Below are 21580 nucleotides of genomic sequence, written 5' to 3' on the forward strand. Positions count from 1 at the left end.
CACTGGAAGATTTCCAGAAATTTCCAAGCATCAGATATAATTGACTTTAACCTGACCAAACCAATTTTTTTTTTTTGAGAGAGTGCAGGAGGGGCAGAGAAAGAGAGAATCTCAAACAGGATCCATACTCAGCACAGAGCCCAAAACAGGGCTCAACCCCACCACCTTGGGCTCATGATCTGAGCCAAAATCAAGAGTCAACACTTAACTGACTGAGCCACCCAGGTGGCCCAAATATTTTTTTTTTTCTTATTGGTCTGCTCACAACTTACTTATCAATTTTTAGCACCCAACAATAAAAAGGGAGAGAAAAAATAGGAATGGCTTTTTTCTTTCAATTCTTTAAGTACTGCCTAAAAGTAGCATGTATAAAAATCTATCCCAATAAACATTTTCACACTAAGAGTGCTCAAGTCCCAACACTCCTATAATAAAGTCAGTTGTCATGCCTGAAGCCAATTATATAGTGCCAAATGAAATCACTGGGAATTAGAACTTTGACAGTCAAACTAATTTATAAAAATCTTAAAGTTTAGGGTCAGTATGACCTGGATTAAACTATAGAGTTCATCTTTACCAGATTCTAGGTATGTGTGTTCTTTTTTTTTTTTTTAATTTTTTTTTCAACGTTTTTATTTATTTATAGGACAGACAGAGACAGAGCATGAACGGGGGAGGGGCAGAGAGAGAGGGAGACACAGAATCGGAAACAGGCTCCAGGCTCCGAGCCATCAGCCCAGAGCCTGATGCGGGGCTCGAACTCACGGACCGTGAGATCATGACCTGGCTGAGGTCGGACGCTTAACCGACTGCACCACCCAGGTGCCCCTGTGTGTTCTTAATCAGATCCAATACAGATCTTAAAAGCTAGGGAGGGCAAGGATTCTCAACGATAAGAATAGTTGACTTATTTCTAGCTCCAACAATGCTGCCATGTAGTGAAGCAAATACCTATTCATGAATTTACCACTTTCTTAAAGCATGAAATCTTTAAGAACAATTGGAAGGTGAAAGGGAAAGTTACCCAGTTTAGGTAATGATAAGGGGGGGCTGGAAAGACCACTCTTCATTTTTTATCATTTCCTTCTCAACTCTTCATAGTTATGGAAAACCAAAGCCAATAAAGATAAGTAAAATTAACAACATGTGGGTTTGGGAGGAAAAGAAAAATGAACCGTGACCTATCTCCACTACCAAAAAATAAAATTTTAATCAATTCACTTTTAAAATCTCCTTTGCAGTAAAGCAGTCTTGACTTTTTTTCCTTTTTTTAAATTTATATATTAAAAAAATTTTTTTTCAGTATATGAAGTTTATTGTCAAATTGGTTTCCATACAACACCCAGTGCTCATCCCAAAAGGTGCCCTCCTCCATACCCATCACCCACCCGCTCCTCCCTCCCAACCCCCATCAACCCTCAGTTTGTTCTCAGTTTTTAAGAGTCTCTTATGCTTTGGCTCTCTTCCACTCTAACCTCTTTTTTTTTTTTCCTTCCCCTCCCCCATGGGTTTCTGTTAAGTTTCTCAGGATCCACATAAGAGTGAAACCATATGGTATCTGTCTTTCTCTGTATGGCTTATTTCACTTAGCATCACACTCTCCAGTTCCATCCACGTAGCTACAAAGGGCCATATTTCATTCTTTCTCATTGCCACGTAGTACTCCATTGTGTATATAAACCACAATTTCTTTATCCATCCATCAGTTGATGGACATTTTGGCTCTTTCCATACTTTGGCTATTGTTGAGAGTTCTGCTATAAACATTGGGGTACAAGTGCCCCAATGCATCAGCACTCCTGTATCCCTTGGGTCAATTCCTAGCAGTGCTATTGCTGGATCATAGGGCAGGTCTATTTTTAATTTTTTGAGGAACCTCCACACTGTTTTCCAGAGTGGCTGCACCAGTTTGCATTCCCACCAACAGTGCAAGAGGGTTCCCGTTTCTCCACATCCTCTCCAGCATCTATAGTCTGATTTGTTCATTTTGGCCACTCTGATTGGCGTGAGGTCATACCTGAGTGTGGTTTTGATTTGTATTTCCCTGATGAGGAGTGACGTTGAGCATCTTTTCATGTGCCTGTTGGCCATCCGGATGTCTTCTTTAGAGAAGTGTCTATTCATGATATCTGCCCATTTCTTCACTGGGTTATTTGTTTTTCGGGTGTGGAGTTTGGGGACTTCTTTATAGATTTTGGATACTAGCGCTTTGTCCGATATGTCATTTGCAAATATCTTTTCCCATTCCGTTGGTTGCCTTTTAGTTTTGTTGGTTGTTTCCTTTGCTGTGCAGAAGCTTTTTATCTTCATAAGGTCCCAGTAGTTCATTTTTGGTTTTAATTCCCTTGCCTTTGGAGATGTGTCAAGTAAGAAATTGCTATGGTTGAGGTCAGAGGTATTTTCCTGCTTTCTCCTCTAGGGTTTTGATGGTTTCCTGTCTCACATTCAGGTCCTTTATCCATTTTGAGTTTATTTTTGTGAATGGTGTGAGAAAGTGGTCTAGTTTCAACCTTCTGCATGTTGCTGTCCAGCTCTCCCAAAAGCATTTGTTAAAGAGACTGTCTTTTTTCCATTGGATATTCTTTCCTGCTTTGTCAAAGATGAGTTGGCCATACATTTGTGGGTCTAGTTCTGGGGTTCCTATTCTATTCCATTGGTCTACGTGTCTGTTTTTGTGCCAATACCATGCTGTCTTGATGATGACAGCTTTGTAGTAGAGGCTAAAGACTGGGATTGTGATGCCCCCTGCTTTGGTCTTCTTCAAAATTACTTTGGCTATTTGGGGCCTTTTGTAGTTCCATATGAATTTTAGGATTGTTTGTTCTAGTTTCAAGAAGAATGCTGGTGCAATTTTGATTGGGATTGCATTGAATGTGTAGATAGCTTTGGGTAGTATTGACATTTTGACAATATTTATTCTTCCAATCCATGAGCACGGAATGTTTTTCCATTTCTTTATATCTTCAATTTCCTTCATAAGCTTTCTATAGTTTTCAGCATACAGATCCTTTCCATCTTTGGTTAGATTTATTCCTAGGTATTTTATGCTTCTTGGTGCAATTGTGAATGGGATCACTTTCCTTATTTGTCTTTCTGTTGCTTCATTATTAGTGTATAAGAATGCAACTGATTTCTGCACATTGATTTTGTATCCTGCAACTTTGCTGAATTCATGTATCAGTTCTAGCAGACTTTTGGGGGAGTCTATCGGATTTTCCATGTATAATATCATGTCATCTGCAAAAAGCAAAGCTTGACTTCATGTTTGCCAATTTGGATGCCTTTCATTTCTTTTTGTTGTCTGATTATTGATGCTAGAACTTCCAACACTATGTTAAACAACAGCAGTGAGAGTGAGCATCCCTGTCGTGTTCCTGATCTCAGGGAAAAAGCTCTCAGTTTTTCCCCATTGAGGATGATGTTAGCTGTGGGCTTTTCATAAATGGCTTTTATGATCTTTAAGTATGTTCCTTCTATCCCGACCCTCTCGAGGGTTTTTATTAAGAAAGGTGCTGAATTTTGTCAAAGGCCTTTTCTGCATGGATTGACAGGATCATATGGTTCTTATTTTTTCTTTTATTAATGTGATGTATCACATTGATTGATTTGCAAATGTTGAACCCGCCCTGCATTCCAGGAATGAATCCCACTTGATCATGGTGAATAATTCTTTTTATATGTCGTTGAATTCGATTTACTAGTATCTTATTGAGAATTTTTGCATCCATATTCATCAGGGGTATTGGCCTGTAGTTCTTTTTACTGGGTCTCTGTCTGGTTTAGGAATCAAAGTAATACTGGCTTCATAGAATGAGTCTGGAAGTTGTCCTTCCCTTTCTACTTTTTGGAATAGCTTGAGAAGGACAGGTATTATCTCTGCTTTAAACGTCTGGTAGAACTCCCCTGGGAAGCCATCTGGTCCTGGACTCTTATTTGTTGGGAGATTTTTGATAACTGATTCAATTTCTTCGCTGGTGATGGGTCTGTTCAAGCTTTCTATTTCCTCCTGATTGAGTTTTGGAAGAGTGTGGGTGTTCAGGAATTTGTCCATTTCTTCCAGGTTGTCCAGCTTGTTGGCATATAATTTTTCATAGTATTCCCTGATAATTGCTTGTATTTCTGAGGGATTGGTTGTAATAATGCCATTTTTATTCATGATTTTATCTATTTGGGTCATCTCCCTTTTCTTTTTGAGAAGCCTGGCTACAGGTTTATCAATTTTGTTTATTTTTTCAAAAAACCAACTCTTGGTTTCTTTGATCTGCTCTACAGTTTTTTTAGATTCTATATTGTTTATTTCTGCTCTGATCTGTATTATTACTTTTCTTCTGCTGGATTTAGGGTATCTTTGCTGTTCTGCTTCTATTTCCTTTAGGTATGCTGTTAGATTTTGTATTTGGGATTTTTCTTGTTTCTTGAGATAGGCCTGGATTGCAATGTATTTTCCTCTCAGGACTCCCTTCGCTGCATCCCAAAGCATTTGGATTGTTGTATTTTCATTTTCGTTTGTTTCTGTATATTTTTTAATTTCTTCTCTAATTGCCTGGTTGACCCACTCATTCTTTAGTAGGGTGTTCTTTAACCTCCATGCTTTTGCAGGTTTTCCAGACTTTTTCCTGTGGTTGATGTCAGGCTTCATAGCATTGTGGTCTGAAAGTATACAAGAAAGATTTCAATTCTTGTATATTTATGAAGGGCTGTTTTGTGACCCAGTATGTGATCTACCTTGGAGAATGTTCCATGTGCACTCGAGAAGAAAGTATGTTCTGTTGCTTTGGAATGCAGACTTCTAAATATATCTGTCAAGTCCATCTGATCCAATGTATCATTCAGGGCCGTTGTTTCATTATTGACCGTGTGTCTAGATGATCTATCCATTTCTGTAAGTGGAGTGTTAAAGTCCCCTGCAATTACCACATTCTTATCAATAAGACTGCTTATGTTTGTGATTGTTTTACATATTTGGGGGCTCCTGTATTCAGCGCATAGACACTTATAATTGTTAGCTCTTCCTGATGGATAGACCCTGTGATTATTATATAATGCCCTTCTTCATCTCTTGTTACAGCCTTTAATTTAAAGTCTAGTTTGTCTCATAAGTATGGCTACTCCAGCTTTCTTTTGACTTCCAGTGGCATGATAAATAGTTCTCCATCCCCTCACTCTCAATCTGAAGGTGTCCTCAGGTCTAAAATGAGTCTCTTGTAGACAGCAAATAGATGGGTCTTGTTTTTTTATCCATTCTGATAACCTATGTCTTTTGGTTCGTGCATTTAGTCCATTTACATTCAGTGTTATGATACAAAGATATGGGTTTAGAGTCATTGTGATGTCTGTAGGTTTCATGCTTGTAAGGATGTCTCTGGTACTTTGTCTCCCAGGATCCCCCTTAGGATCTCTTGTAGGGCTGGTTTAGTGGTGACGAATTCCTTCAGTTTTTGTTTGTTTGGGAAGACCTTTATCTCTCCTTCTATTAAATGACAGACTTGCTGGATAAAGGATTCTCGGCTGCATATTTTTTTCTGTTCATCACATTGAAGATCTCCTGCCATTCTTTTCTGGCCTGCCAAGTTTCAGTAGAGAGATCGGTCATGAGTCTTATAGGTCTCCCTTTATATGTTAGAGCACGTTTATCTCTAGCTGCTTTCAGAATTTTCTCTTTATCCTTGTATTTTGCCAGTTTCACTATGATATGTCATGTAGAAGATCGATTCTAGTTACGTCTGAAGGGTGTTCTGTGTGCCTCTTGGATTTCAATGCCTTTTTCCTTCCCCAGATCCGGGAAGTTCTCAGCTATTATTTCTTCAAGTACACCTTCAGCACCTTTCCCTCTCTCTTCCTCCTCTGGAATAGCAATTATGCATAGATTATTTCTCTTTAGTGCATCACTTAGTTCTCTAATTTTCCCCTCATAGTCCTGGATTTTTTTATCTCTTTTTCTCAGCTTCTTCTTTTTCCATAATTTTATCTTCTAGTTCACCTATTCTCTCCTCTGCCTCTTTAATCTGAGCAGTACTTGTCTCCATTTTATTTTGCAGCTCGTTGATACCATTTTTTAGCTCCTCCTGGCTGTTCCTTAGTCCTTTGATCTCTGTAGCAAGAGATTCTTTGCTGTCCTTTATACTGTTTTCAAGCCCAGCGATTAATTTTATGACTATTATTCTAAATTCACTTTCTGTTATATTGTTTAAATCGTTTTTGATCAGTTCGTTAGCTGTTGTTGTTTCCTGGACAGTTTTCTGAGGGGAGTTCTTCCGTTTTGTCATTTTGGATATTCCCTGGAGTGGTGCGGGACTGAGGGGCACTTCCCCTGTGCTGTCTTGAATAACTTGCTTTGGTGGGCGGGGCCGCAGTCAGACCTGATGTCTGTCCCAGCCCACCGCTGGGGCCACAGTCAGACTGGTGTGTGCCTTCTCTTTCCCTCTCCTAGGGGTGGGATTCACTGTGGGGTGGCATGGCCCCTCTCGGCTACTTGCACACTGCCAGGCTTGTGGTGCTGGGGATCTGGCATATTAGCTGGGGTGGATCTGCAAGGTGGACAGGGGCAGGAGGGGGAGGCTCAGCCCGCTTTTCCTTTGGAGATCCGCTTCCGGAGGGGCCCTGCGGCACCGGGAGGGAGTCAGACCCACTGGAGGGATGGATCCACAGAAGCACAGTGTTGGGTGTTTGCGTGGTGCAAGTAAGTTCCCTGGCAGGAACTGGTTCCCTTTGGGATTTTTTCTGGGGGATGGGTGAGGGAGATGGTGCTGTGGAGCGCCTTTGTTCCCAGCCCAGCTGAGCTCTGTCGCCCGGGCTCAACAACTCTCCCTCGCAGTCTTGACTTCTTTACTCAACTCTCCAACTTATATTACAGTTAATAGGATATAGTGGCATGGTTATGCAAATAGATACATATTCAAACATCAAGGTCATTTATTTGTAAGTAGCAGTTTAAAGAGTAGGTAAGACAATACAATTCAGTTGCATTTCTATACACTAACAATGAAGCATCTGAAAAAAGAAATAAAGAGAACTATCCCATTCACAATAGCATCAAAAACAATAAAATATCTAGGTATAAATTTAACCAAGGAAGTGAGAGATTGGTACAGTGAAAACTACAAGACTTTACTTGAAAGAATTAGAAGATACAAAACAAATGGAAGAAATCCTGCGTTCATGGATTAGAAGAGTTCATACTGTTAAAATGTCCATGCTACCTAAAGCTATTTAAAGATTCAACACAATCCCTAATAAAAACCTAATGGCATTTTTCACAGAAATAGAAAAAATAATAAAAAAAAAACACCCAAAATTTGTGTGGAACCACAGAAGACTCCAAAATAGAGAAAGCAATTATGAGAATACACACACACAAACACATCGCCCTTCCTGATTTCAAGATATGTTACAAAGGCATAGTGATTAAAACAGTATGGTACTGGCATTAAAAATACAATAGATTCCTAGAACAGAATAGAGAACCCAGAATAAAACTCCATATATATAATCAACTAATATTTGATAAAGGATCCTAAAATATCCAATGGGAAAAATCTCCTTAACAAATGGTGCTGAGAAAACTGGATAACCACATGTAGAACAATGAAACTGGACCCTTGTATTACACCACTCACAAAAATTAACTTAAAATAGATCAAAGACTTAAACATAAGACTGAAACTTATGAAACGTAAGACTGAAACTGAAACTGAAAAACAAACTCCTGGAAAAAATATATGCTGAGAAGCTTCTTCCCTTGGTGTTGGCAATGATTTTTTTTATTTTTTTAATGTTTATTTATTTTTAAGAGATGGAGAGACAAAGTGTGAGTGGGGAAGGGGCAGAGAGAGAGAAGGAGATACAGAATCCAAAGCAGGCTCCAGGCTCTGAGCTGTCAGCACAGAGCCTGATGCGGGGCTCAAACCCACCAGCCATGAGACCATGACCTGAGCCGAAGTCTGACAACCTATTGAGCCACCCCATTGCCCTGGCAATGATTTTTTTTTTTAATATGACACCAGAAGCACAAGTGACAGAAGAAAAAAAAAATCAACAAGTGTACATCATACTTAAAGACACTGGCACTGAAATTAGCAACAATATGGATAGAACTAAACTGTATTATGCTTTGCTAAATAAGTCAGAGAAAGACAAATATCATTATTTCACTCATATGTGGAATTTAAGAAAAAAACCAGATGAATATAGGAGAACGGAAGCAAAAATAAGATAAAAACAGAGAGGGAGACAAACCATACAAGACTTAAATACAGAGAACTGAGGGTTGCTGGTGGGCTGTTGGGTGGGGGAATGAGCTAAATAGGTGATGGACTTAAGGAGGATGTTTGTTGGGACGAGCACTGGGTGGTATATGTAAGTGATAAATCACTAAATTCAATTCTCAAAATCATTGTTAAACTATACGTTGACTAACTTGGATTTAAAAAAAAAAGACACTGGCAATGCAAAATAAACAACAAAATGAAAAGGCAAACTATGGAATGAGAGAAAATATTGGCAAAACAATCAGATAAGGACTTAATACCCAGAATATATAAATAACTCATACAACTCAATAACAAACAATCATATTTTAAAAATGGGCAGAGGAACTACACTGACACTTTCCCAAAGAAGATATGCAAATGGTAAATAGGTACATTGAAACGCTACTCAATATCACTAATCATCAGGGAAATGTCAATGAAACCTACAACAAAATGCCAGCTCACCTGTGTTACAATGACTATCATCAATACAAGAGATAACAAGTGTTGTAAAAGGATTTGGACACAAGGGAACTTTGTATACTCTTAGTGTAATTGTAAACTGGTTCAGCCATTATGGAAAACAGTATGGAGGTTCTTAAATAAAATAATAAATAAATAAAACTAGTACTACCATACAATCCAGCAATCCCATTTTTGGGTATACATCCAAAGGAAATGAAAACAGGTTATCAAAGCGATATATGCACTCATATGTTTATCATGGCATTATTCACAATACCCAAGACATAAAAACAACATGTGCCCATCAATAGATGAATGAATAAAGAAGATATAGAATAAACACACACACATTATACATACACACACACATATAAACATATACATATAAATGTTTAAGTATATGTATAAAATATAAACATACACATACATGCATGTGTATAAATATATACCATATCTCATTTATTCATTCATAAACATATACACACATGCATGTACACACACACAATGGAATACAACTTAGCCATGAGAAAAAAAGTATAACCTGCTATTTGAAAAAACATGGATTGAACTTGAGAACATCATGCTAAGTGACATAAATCAGAGAAAAACAAATACTCTATGATATTCTTATATGGGTAATCTAAAAAGAAACAAACTCAAAAAAACAAAGTGGAGTGGTGCTTACCAGGGACTAGGGAGTGAGGGGTAGGAGAGATGATTTTAAGTGTACATAATTGCAACTAAGTAGATAAATAAGTTTTGGAGATCTGAAACACCGTACAGTGACTATAGACAAAAAAAAACACGTATCAACATTAAATTCGTTAAGAGAATAGATCTTAATTGTTCCCACCACTAAAAGAAATTATAACTATGCAATATGACTGATAGATTAGTTAACATTACAATGGCAATCATACTTCAATATAAATATACCAAATCAATATGTAATGCCCCTTAAACTTACATAATGTTACATGCCAATTTAATTTAATTAAGTGGACATTTTCCACTTTTTAGCAGAGTACTCTTATAAAAATTAGAAGTGTTTATAAACACTTTTCTAAATGTATTACAGAAGTGCAACCTAATATAATAATAAAAAAAGAGTAAATAAGAATAAGCAATTGGTTAGTTCATTTCTGGAATAACAATTGGGAAAAAAGTTTTCATAGGCAGACCTATTCAGAGGCAACTGTGCTTCAGTTGAAAATAACTGTTGTAGAGGTGCCTGGGTGACTCAGTTGGTTGAGCATCCAGCTCTTAATTTTGGCTCAGGTCATGATCCCAGTGTCGTGGGATCAAGCCCTGTGTCAGGCTCTACACTCAGCATGGAGCCTGCTTAAGGTTTGTTCTCCCCCTCTCCCCCTCTCCCCCCCCACCCCTCTCCTCCTGTGCCTCTCCCTCTCCTCTTCCTCCCCTGCCAATGTTCTCGCTCTAAAATAAAAGATAAAGTAAAATAAAATAACTATTATGTTAATACTTTTAAATGCCAGTAGAAACCAACCTGAAGGAAAGACTACCTGCTGGTAAAATGTTATTGTTCAGAATAAATTTCTGTTTTAGTTGGAAGAGTAGTTAGTTTTTTAGATAAATTATGGTTCAGTTGATTGCTCTGTGGCAAATACTGATTTAAACAATTTTTAGAAATAAATTTTCACATGAACTGAATCACTTTTAATGCCAGCTTCCATCTTCAAACAAATTAACATCACAGGATATAAATCCACAGGGGAGAAAAAAAAAGGATTTATAATGAAAAATGCAATGGCACGGTCACTCTAGCAAAAGTGACAAATGTTGTTATAATTGAGGTCACAGTGCTTCGTTTAAAAGTAGCTGATAAGCAGCCAACATGAGATAAACTATATACACCCAAAGCCATCATTGAATCTATTTGTTGAATGAGTTTTCCACAATGATAATAATTTAACCATAATGCATCTCTTCTTGAACTCTCATTAATCCAAACATGTATTTTATATTTTCGTGTATTTTATCTCAAGTTTCCCTCTAATGGTACACATGTTAAGGTTATATCTTCTTGATAAAACTCCATCTTGGGGCACCTGGTGGCTCAGTCGGTTAAGCATCCGACTTCTGCTCAGGGCATGATCTCGTGGTTCGTGAGTTCGAGCCCCAGGTCAGGCTTTGTGCAGACAGCTCAGAGCCTGGAGCCTGCTTCAGATTCTGTGTGTCTCTGTCTCTATGCCTCTCCTGCTCATCCTTTGTCTTTCTCTCTCTCTCAAAAGTAAACATAAAATTAAAAAAAAACTGAAAAACAAACAAACAAACAAACAAAACCCTCCACCTTCCTTAAGGGCAGGACTTTGGGAGGTATCTCCTGGCAAGAAAAACAGAGTTGCAAGGTCAGCCTTATAAAACTGAATATTCTGTGGAGGGGAGAGCAGAAACAACAGCCCAATCACAGCTGTGTGTGTGGTGTAAACATGACAAGGGTCCTGAAAAATTTCTGTTTTTCTCAAGGCTTTTCTCAAGGCTACCAATCTGAGAGCAATTCACAACCCTTATGATAATTGCATTTCCTGCTTACCTAGTAAGAATTTCTGTTATTGGCAGCAAAGAACTCTGGTAGGGTAGAAATGATAAAAGAACAGAAGTGCAGGCTTTTGAGTGAGCCACTTAACAGGATTTAGGAGGTAAACTCAGAGTGGTTGTTCCTAAGCTTTGGGCCATGAAGAGCTGGGATGATTATAGGTTTATTCGATTCATGGCATTCTGAATCCAAACACCCATCAAACATTCTCAGTAGACCAGGAAAAAAGAAAAACGCTTTCACATTATAAGCCCCTATTTTTCTGGTGGAGATGCTGAATTGCTTTACGAAATATCAATTTACTGGGGTGCGTGGGTGGCTCAGTCAGTTGAGCATCCAACTTCAGCTCAGGGCATGATCTCACAGTTCATGGGTTCAAGCCCCACATAGGGCTCTGTGCTGGCAGCTTAGAGCCTGGAGCCCGCTTCAAGTTCTGTTTCTCTCCCCCTCTCTCTCTGCCCCTCACCCACTGAGGCTCTCTGTCTATCTTGCTCAAAAATGAATAAACATGAAAAAAAATTAAATTTTAATTTATTTACATTTACTGAATAACTCATCATCAGGGAAATGCAAATCAAACTATAATGAGATATCACCTTACACCTATCAGAATGGCTAATATCAATCAAAAACTCATGAAACAAGTGTTGGCGAGAATATGGAGAAAAAGAAACACTAGTGCACTATAGGTAGGAATGCAAACTGGTGTAGCCACTGTGGAAAACAGTATGGAGGTTTCTGACAAATTGAAACTAGAACTACCCTATGATCCAGTAATTGCACTACTGGCTATTTACCCAAAGAATGCATAAACACTCATTCAAAGGTTTGTCTGTATTTATAGCAGCATTATTTACAACAGCCAAATTATGGAAGCAACTTAAGTGTCCATTGACTGATAAATGGAAAAAGCAGTGTGTGTGTGTGATAGAATATTATTTAGCCCTAAAAAAGAATTAAACCTTGGGGCACCTGGGTGGCTCACTTAGTTAAGTGTCTGACTTTGGCTCAGGTAACGATCTTGCAGTCCCTGAGTATGAGCCCAGAGTGGGGCTCTGTGCTGACAGCTCATACTTCTGATTCTGCATCTCCCTCTCTCTCTGCCCCTCTCCTGTTCATGCTCTGTCTCTCTCAAAAATAAACATAAAAAAAAAAATGAAAACCTGCCATTGCAACAACATGGATAGAACTGGAGTATAATGCTAAGCAAAATAAGCCAGTCAGAGAAAGACAAATGCTATGTAATTTCACTTATAGGTGGAATTTAAGAAACAAATGAACAAAGGGAAAAAGAGAGAGAGAGAGAGAAACCAAGAAAAAAAAAAGTACTGTTAACTATAGAGAACAAACTGATGATTACCAAAGGGAGGTTGGTGGGGAGAAGGGGAAAATAGGTGAAAGGTATGAAGAGACACTTATCTTGATGAGCCCTGAGTAATGTATGGAATTGTTGAATCCCTATATAGTACACCTAAAACTAATACAACACTGTATGTTAACTACACTGTAATTAAAATAAAATTAAAGGAAATAAAGAGTTGCTGAACAGAAAGTTTCAATCATTCTGTATTTTCTCAGGCAAGGCATAGAAGAATGATTTTCACCTGGAAGTTTAATAAACTAACTTATCTTTTCAAAAATGGCATACACCAAAAAAGAATAGAACACTTTCAAAGCTCCCCCCACCCAATATGGACGGATTCGTTATAAGGTTATTTTCAACCTGAAAGTGAAAAGTTCTGGAAATGCAAGAAACCAATGAAAACCTCCTGAATCAGCACAGGAAAATGCATTTCTCAATATTAGCATGCAATTATAGAAGCCTTAGTGACAAAAGGGAGAGTGAACCATGTGAGATCTATCATAGGGATCCATGGATAAATGATCAGAACAGAAGAGGTAAACTTACAAAAATCAGTTCATCATCATTGACATTACAAAACCTTGGCTTGAAGCAACTATAGAGAGTCACCAGGTTCTTAAATAATATAACAGTCTTAATGGGAAAAAAAAAATGAGATTGAAATAGGGCCCACATCAGCCATGATCAATAAAGATAAATAGAGAATGGCACATAATTAGCCAGAAAAAGAAGATGAATGCAGGGTAACACATTTCATTTGATTAAAATGCTTATTTAGGATTTGCACAATACACTTTTTAAGGGATGAGTATTAAAGACCCAAACCACATTGTAGCCATACATATATGTTATTATATCCATTGTGTTGTGTTGGTGTATACATTATTTAACAGATCAGTATCTATTTACTTTTCATCTACACCTGGTTTCAGAGTCTAAATAGTAGCTTTTAACTAAGGAAGTCCCTTCGGATATTGATAAAGAGAAGTAACTAAACAGAACAAGTGAAAAGATTGTGTGCCCTACCCTGAGTGGACTAATTTGGTAAATATTCACCTAGCGCTTTGAACAAGGCCTTTCCTGTTTGGGCATGGCACTGTTGCATTTTTTAAATCCATTCTTCTGTCTAAAAATGTTTACTTATATGTATTAGACAAATCTCATGACTCTATTCTTTAACAATCCATGATATGCAACTAATTACTTCTGCTTTCGCTTATTAAAAAACTACAGAAACTTCAAAAGTAGGTACAAATTTTCTGATTCCTAATTTCATGGAGCTTTCTTTTCTCTTTCCTTTACTTTTAATATTAATATCACTAAAGGATGAATTCAGAACTTCAGACTCTCTAATTTGTGTTTGTAGGGTAAGCTTTTAAAATATGCTGGCTATATTAGGGCAACCTAAGTAATGAACAGACTAAAGGTAAATAGAATTATTTAATATTAGTTACCGAGGAATGCCTGGGTGGCTCAGTTGGTTAAGCATCCAAATCTTGATTTGGGCTCAGGTCATCATCTCATGGTTCCTGAGTTCGAGCCCCACATTGGGCTCTGTCTGTGCTGACAGTGTGGAGACTGCTTGGGATTCTCTGCCGTGCTCTCTCTCTTGCGCCCTATCAAAAATAAACAAAAAAAATTAGTAACCAAACTGTTTAATTCCTAGTCATGTAAGTTTTTTTAACTTTTATCATTTAAGTATAGTTGACAAACAATATTTAGTAGTTTCAGGTGTACAGCACCTGATTTAACAATTCTATACATTCCACAGTGCTCACCATAAGAGTAGTTACGATCTGTCACCATATGATGTTATTACAATATTACTGACTGTATTCCCTATGCTGTACTTTTCATCTGCACGACATTTATTTTATAACTGGAAGTTTGTACCTCAGTGCTCTTACATGTAACAACACAAGATTTAATCTGCCCATGAAAATAACAATAAGTGTGAGATCAAATGATAAAAAGCATGAACATTGTCAAGAGATGGCAGTGCAGTGAGGAAGTCAGGACAGGGAATGAGTAAAGACAAACCCAGAGAGGGAAACAGAATACCTGAAGTTGCCCTTGCACTTCTGACCATTTTCCCAATCCCAGTGAATTTTACCACAATTTTCTTACCATCGGTACTCAAAGGACCGAAAAATAAACACATCCTCTCCACCCACCTCAAAGAGAGAGGTTACTTTCTTAACATTCTTGGTAAAATGGTGAACCATTATTAAATCCTTACCTCCCAAAATGTCTACAGGTAAACTGTCAGTCTGGGAGCTTTGTGTTCAATGTAAGAAAGAAAATTTCTTGAGAAACCATACCCATTTAACACATGTGTTTTCAAACTAATACATATTGTCTGAGTTGCCTAAAAATGTTTAAGAATTATGCTCCAGGTGTTTCTGGATTGGTAGTGTAAATATTTTCTAGATAATCCACCTTCACCCCATATTTCAAGGAATTTCTACAGATCAAGCTCCAAGGAACTATGTCTCTTATTGCCAAAAATAATTAAATACAAGGATGTGATGGTATATTTTATGCCTCAACTTGACTAGGCCACAGGATAACCAGATATTTGGTTAAACATTATTCTGGGTAGGTCTGTAACATGAGGGCATTTTGGGATGAGATTAACAGTTGACTTGGTATACTAAATAAAGCAGATTGCCCTTTTTAATGTGGGTGGCATTCAACCAATTGGTTGAAGGCCTAGATAGAAAAAATGTCTGACCCTTCCACCACCAAGGGACATTTCCCCCTGCCTATTTGATCTGAGACACTGGTCTTTTCCTGCTTCTGTAAACATGAGTCTCCTTTGGTCTCCAGTTTGTGAGCTTTCAGCCTCAAGTTTCCACCAGTGGCTCTTCTGGTTTTAGGCTCAAACTGGAACTATACCATCAGCTTTCCTGAGTCCCCAGCTTGCCAACTGAAGCTTGTTAAAATCAAACACAAACAGACACCAGATTTGAAATTCCCTGAGTATACAAAGCAGTTTTGCCATACAAGCAAAACTTAATTTCGCTTATTATACAAAACAAGTGAAACAACTTGGGCCACTTGTTAAGGTCTCTGAAAATCATGAAAAAAATTTAAACCAATCTCCAAAATGAATATGAGGTAACCAGTTGCAACCAATTCCCTGTCACTAGGAAAACTCCAATGTTATAGCCAATCACTGTGAAGAATAAACGGCCACTGCCTCCTCACTATATAAGCTACTACTTTATAACAACTTATCTCTGAGCCTCCTTCAATGTTCAGTTTGAGTGCTAGTGGTTCACGGGCTGTTTTGTGTATACATGTGTGTATGTACAATAAACTTTTATTGTTTCAATGATACAGTGGTTTTATATCTACTATTGATAAAATTTTGACAAGATCTTGGAACTTTTCAGCCTCCATAATTACATGAGCCAATTCTTTAAAGTTTCTCTGCACACACACACACACACACACACACACCCTGTTTGTTGTGTGTCTAATACCAGAGGGAAACACCGCAGTATCAGTGAAAGCCAATGAAAACCATAAAGAGAAAACTTAGACCCACAGAAACTTCATATCTCAAGACCAAAAGACACATAAGAATTTTACGGTATTTTAAAACATAAAAGAGCTTTGAGAAATGAATAGCAATTTCTTTTAAATAACAAAACTATACTTCTAGAAATGAAAATTTGTAATTGAAATACTGACTTCAATGTATGATTAGAATTTTGATATATGTGTTAAAGAGTAGACTAGACATGAAGAAAAATATTAAAATATAAAACTAGAAACTATCATGAATGCAGATAGAAAGCAAAGAGGTAATGATATGAAAATGAATTTAAAAGTCAGGAAAATTAGAATGAAAATGTTTACCACAACTCCATTCAAAATCTCAGAATGTAAGGGTAGGGAAAATATGCAGAGGCAACATTTAAAACAGGAACAGCTGAGAATAATTTAGACTTGGTGAAGGACTCTAGTAAGTATATTTAATAAGCCCAAGAAAAATTAACCAGAGTAAATAAACTCTTCATGTAGACATATCACAGTGAAATCATAAGACAATTATGACCATCAAAAGATCTAAGAAGCCATAGAGAAAACATTGCTTTTGAAAGACTGACAATGAACTGACAGCTGACTTCTCTAAAATATCAACAGTTGACTTTTCCTGGCCATACTGAGAAAAAACAACTATTAATCAAGAGTTCAATATCCAGCAGAAACAGGTTTACAGAATATAAACAAAGTATAAAACATATTCAGAATAGAATGAGGAAAAGCAAGCCACCAGCTCCAAACAATGAAGGAAATGAACAAAAAGGACCTTGGTAAAGATGGGATGAATATGAAGTACATAAACAGGGATGCATTAAAATATCTTGGTAATTAAAGTAAAAACAAATGGAATGACTTCCAGTTTTCAGTTCCACATGTAAGGAGCTTCCAAACCATTACACTCTTCTATCAACAAGTAAGAAAGCCAAACAGATTGAAAAGCCAACAACTCCTCTTGAATCTGTGAGAAGGGCAGGACACAGGGGGAAACACTGTCCCCAGGATGATAAGAGACATGCAGATAAGTAGAGGGAATCCTGGTTTACCTGAGCAGAGACTCATGAGCAGAAACTGCTGCAGGAAGCAGTGCTAGTGTGGGACAACGTGAACTGTAATTGATAAATTGCTGGAGACCCCGTGTGAACAACCCTGAGAGATAAAAACTCCAGGGAGTCCCAGTCACAATACTCTGAGATTTACTTCCAGGAGCTTGACCAGGTTCTCACAGCAAATATTAGCAATATTAGCAAAAAATGCCTTCTTGCTTCTGAAAGGGAAAAGAAGAAAGGAACCATTTTTTGAAAAACAGCGTAGTGCTCTTCTCCTTAAAAAGGCCAGAACTCAGGTGAAACTAGGTAACCAGAGCCTAGCCTACTGGGGCTATTATCAGAGCCAAACTGACTTGAAGAAAGGGAAATAGCCAACGCCAATCAGCTCTAGCATCTTCCACACGAGACAAGGGAAATACCCAACTCCAGCCCACTTGAGCTATTCTGCCCCAATTAAGAGGGAAGCTAAAAATGAGAAACACTTGTGAAGCTCACAGTTCAGAGGCATAAGCTCATGAAAAGACTGAGACCTAATTCTAGGGCTATAGAATACTTCACCTCCCCCCACATTTCACCACTACATCACTACGGGCCTATTTCCGACAGTTCCTTTAACTCTGTACATCATGGCTGGTGGTCAGAAAGAAAAAAAATTACAAGATGTACCAAAAGGCAAACAAACACAATCTGAAGAGACAGAGTAAACATCAGTACCAGACATGGCAGTGAAGATAGAATTATCAGACCGGGAATTTAAAACAACCATGATATATATGCTAAGGGCTCTAATGGATAAAGTAGACAACATGCAAGAACAGATGGGCAGTGTAAGTAGAAAGATGGAAAGCCTAAGATGGAAAGAAATGTTGGACTGGACACAGCTGAATAAAAACATCTGAGATTGAGGATCTATAAATAGAAACGCTAAGAAACAAAAAGCAGGGGCCCCTGGGTGGCTCAGTTGGTTAAGCATCCGGCTTTGGCTCAAGTCATGATCTCACAGTTTGTGGGTTCAAGCCCTGCTTCGGGCTGTGTGCTGACAGCCCAGAGACTGGAGCTCACTTCAGATTCTGTGTCTCCCTCTCTCTCTGCTCCTCCCCTGTTCACACTCTGTCTCTCTCTGTCTCTCAAAAATAAATAAACATTAACAAAAAAATAAAAAAAAAAACAAAACGAAGACTGAAAATAAATGGAACAGAATATTCAAGAACTGTGGAACAACTACAAAAGGTATAGCATATACATAATAGGAACATCAAAAAGACAAGAGAAAAAGGAACAGAAGAAATATTTGAAACAATAATAACTGAGAACCTCCCAAATTATTGTCAGACACCAAACCATAATTCAGGAAGTTCAGAGCAATCAGGATAAATGGCCCCCCAAAAAGTATACCTTAGCATACCATTTTCAATTATAGAAAACTCAAAGATGAAGAAAAAAATCTTGAAAAAATCCAGAGGAACACAAACACTTTACCTATATAGGGACAGAGATAAGAATTACATCCAACTTCTCAGAAATCATGCAAGTGAGGAGAGTGGAGTGAAATACTTTAAGTGTTGAGAGAAGGAAAAACAAACAACCAGAGTATTGTATCCTGCAAAATAATCTTTCAAAAGTTAAAGAGAAATAAAATCTCTTTCAGACAAGCAAAAATTAAGGGAATTTATTGCTAGTAGATTTGTGTTGCAAGAAAATCTTAAAAGAAGTTTTTAGAGAGAAGGAAAAGAAAACATAAAGTGAATCCTTGAACAATGTGGAGGTCGGGGTACCAACCCCAGACATACTTTAAAATCCATGTATAATTTTGACTTCCCAAAAACTTAACCACTAACGGCCCACTGTTGACAAGAAGCCTTATTATTAACATAAATAGTCAATTAACACTAATTTTGCATGTTTTACGTATTATATATTATATTATTATAATAAAGTAAGCTATAGAAAAGAAAATGTTATTAAGAAAGTCACAAGGAATGACAAGATTTAATTCTTTTTTGTAGTTGAGTAATATTCCATTGCATGGATAGACCTAGAAGGTATAATGCTAAGTGAAATAAGTCAGTGAAAGACAAACACCAGATGATTTCACTCATATGTGGAATTTAAGATACAAACAAATGAAAAAAAAAAAAGAGAAAAGAAAAAGGAGATGAACAAAAAACAGACTCTTTAATACAGAGAAAAAACTGGTGTTTGCCAAAAAGGAGTTGGGGGTGGGGGGAATGAATGAAATAGGTGAAGGGGATTAAAAATAAACATATCATGATGAGCACTGAGTAATGCATAGAATTGTTAAATCACTATATTGTAACCCTGAAAGTAATATAACATTGTATGTTAATTATACTGGAATTTAAAGAGTACTTTAAAAAATTTAAAGAAAGAAAATGATAAGGAAAAGAAAGCACATTTATATTACTGTCCTATATTTATCAAAACAAAAAATTCTATATGTAAGTGAACCAACATAGTTCAAACCAGTGTCGTTCAAGGGCCAACTATGTATAAGATCAGAATAATATAGGTCAAAAATTCCAGATTTACATATAGAAAAGAAGCACACTGAAGAAAGAATAAATGAAGGTAAAATAAAAACTCTTATTTTTCCTATTCTTAATTGATATAACACAACGTGTTCAAAATAATAATAGCAAAAATGTATTTGACTATGTATGTATCTTTTGCATATATATGCTATGCATCCTTATATGTAAGTGAAACAAATAACAATAATACAAAGAGCAGGAGGAAACAAGATTATTTGCTTATTATAAGGTACTTATCCTACCTATGAAGTAGTACATTATTATTTTAAAATGGACTTGGATTACTAGTAACTGTACATTGCTAGCCCTAAGGGAACAACTATAAAAAAGATAAAAAAATAAAGGTGTAACTGATATGAAATGAGAGAAAATAGGATCATTTGTAATGCTCAGTTAAAACCACAAGGGCCAGGGAGTGCCTGGGTGGCTCAGTTGGTTAAGTATCCAGTTCTTGAGTTCAGCTCAGGTCATGCTCTCACTGTACATGAATTAAAGACTTTCATCCAGGGGCGCCTGGGTGGCGCAGTCGGTTAAGCGTCCGACTTCAGCCAGGTCACGATCTCGCGGTCCGTGAGTTCGAGCCCCGTGTCGGGCTCTGGGCTGATGGCTCAGAGCCTGGAGCCTGTTTCTGATTCTGTGTCTCCCTCTCTCTCTGCCCCTCCCCCATTCATGCTCTGTCTCTCTCTCTGTCCCAAAAAAATAAATAAAAACGTTAAAAAAAAAAAAAAAGACTTTCATCCAGCTCCACACTGATAGTGCTGAACCCACTTGAGATTCCCTCCCCCACTTGCTCTCTCTCCCTCTCTCAAAATAAATAAATAAACTTAAAAAAAATTTAGAAATACAAATGATAGAAAAATAGTATAAGACAAAAAAATAGGAACAAAGAACAACAGCAACAAATAGAAACCAATAAGAAATATGGTAGATACTAATCCAATTATATAATAGATAAAATATATTAAAAATGTATATAAAATAAAGATATATATAAAAATATATAAAATCAATAGCCCAAGTTTCCACCTTAGGAAACTAGAAAAAGAAGAGAAAATTAAAACCCAAATAAGCCTAAGAAAAGGACTAATAAGAATTAAAGCATCATTCAATGAAATTGAAAATAGGAAATAAATAGACAAAAATCAATAAAACCAAGCCAAATTCTTTGAAAAGATCAATAAGATCGAAAACTTCTGGCCAGGCTAACTACAAGAGAGGAATATATTGTTATCAGAAAAGAAAGAGGAGATATCACTACAGATCCAATGGATAATGAAAGGATAATAAAAGTGTACTATGAACAACTCTATGCCTGCAAATTTGATAACCTACATAAAATGGACCAATTGCTTGAAAGATAATTTGCCAACACTCACACAAAAATAAAAAATATATATATATATATATATATATATATATATATCATGTGAGTATTTATTGTGTCAGTGTCTTTAATATATATGTATATATATTATGTACATATATGTATATATATTATGTAATATATATATATATATATGTATACATATATATTAAAGACACTGACACAATAAATCATAACCCTCCAAAGCAGAAATCACCCACACCAGATGGGTACCCTGGTGAATTGTAACAAACAGTTAAGGAAAAAATTATACTAATTTTCTATAATCTCTTTTAGAAGATAGAAGCAGAGAGAATACTTGCTAACTCATTCTATGAGGCCAATATCACCCTACTACCAAAAAACCAGACAAACACATTACAAGAAAAGAAAACTGCAAATGAATATCTCTCATGAACAAGGATGAAAC

The sequence above is a fragment of the Herpailurus yagouaroundi genome, unplaced genomic scaffold, assembly GCF_014898765.1.
Source record: "Herpailurus yagouaroundi ecotype Mexico unplaced genomic scaffold, PumYag 28, whole genome shotgun sequence".
Lineage (NCBI taxonomy): Eukaryota > Metazoa > Chordata > Mammalia > Carnivora > Felidae > Herpailurus > Herpailurus yagouaroundi.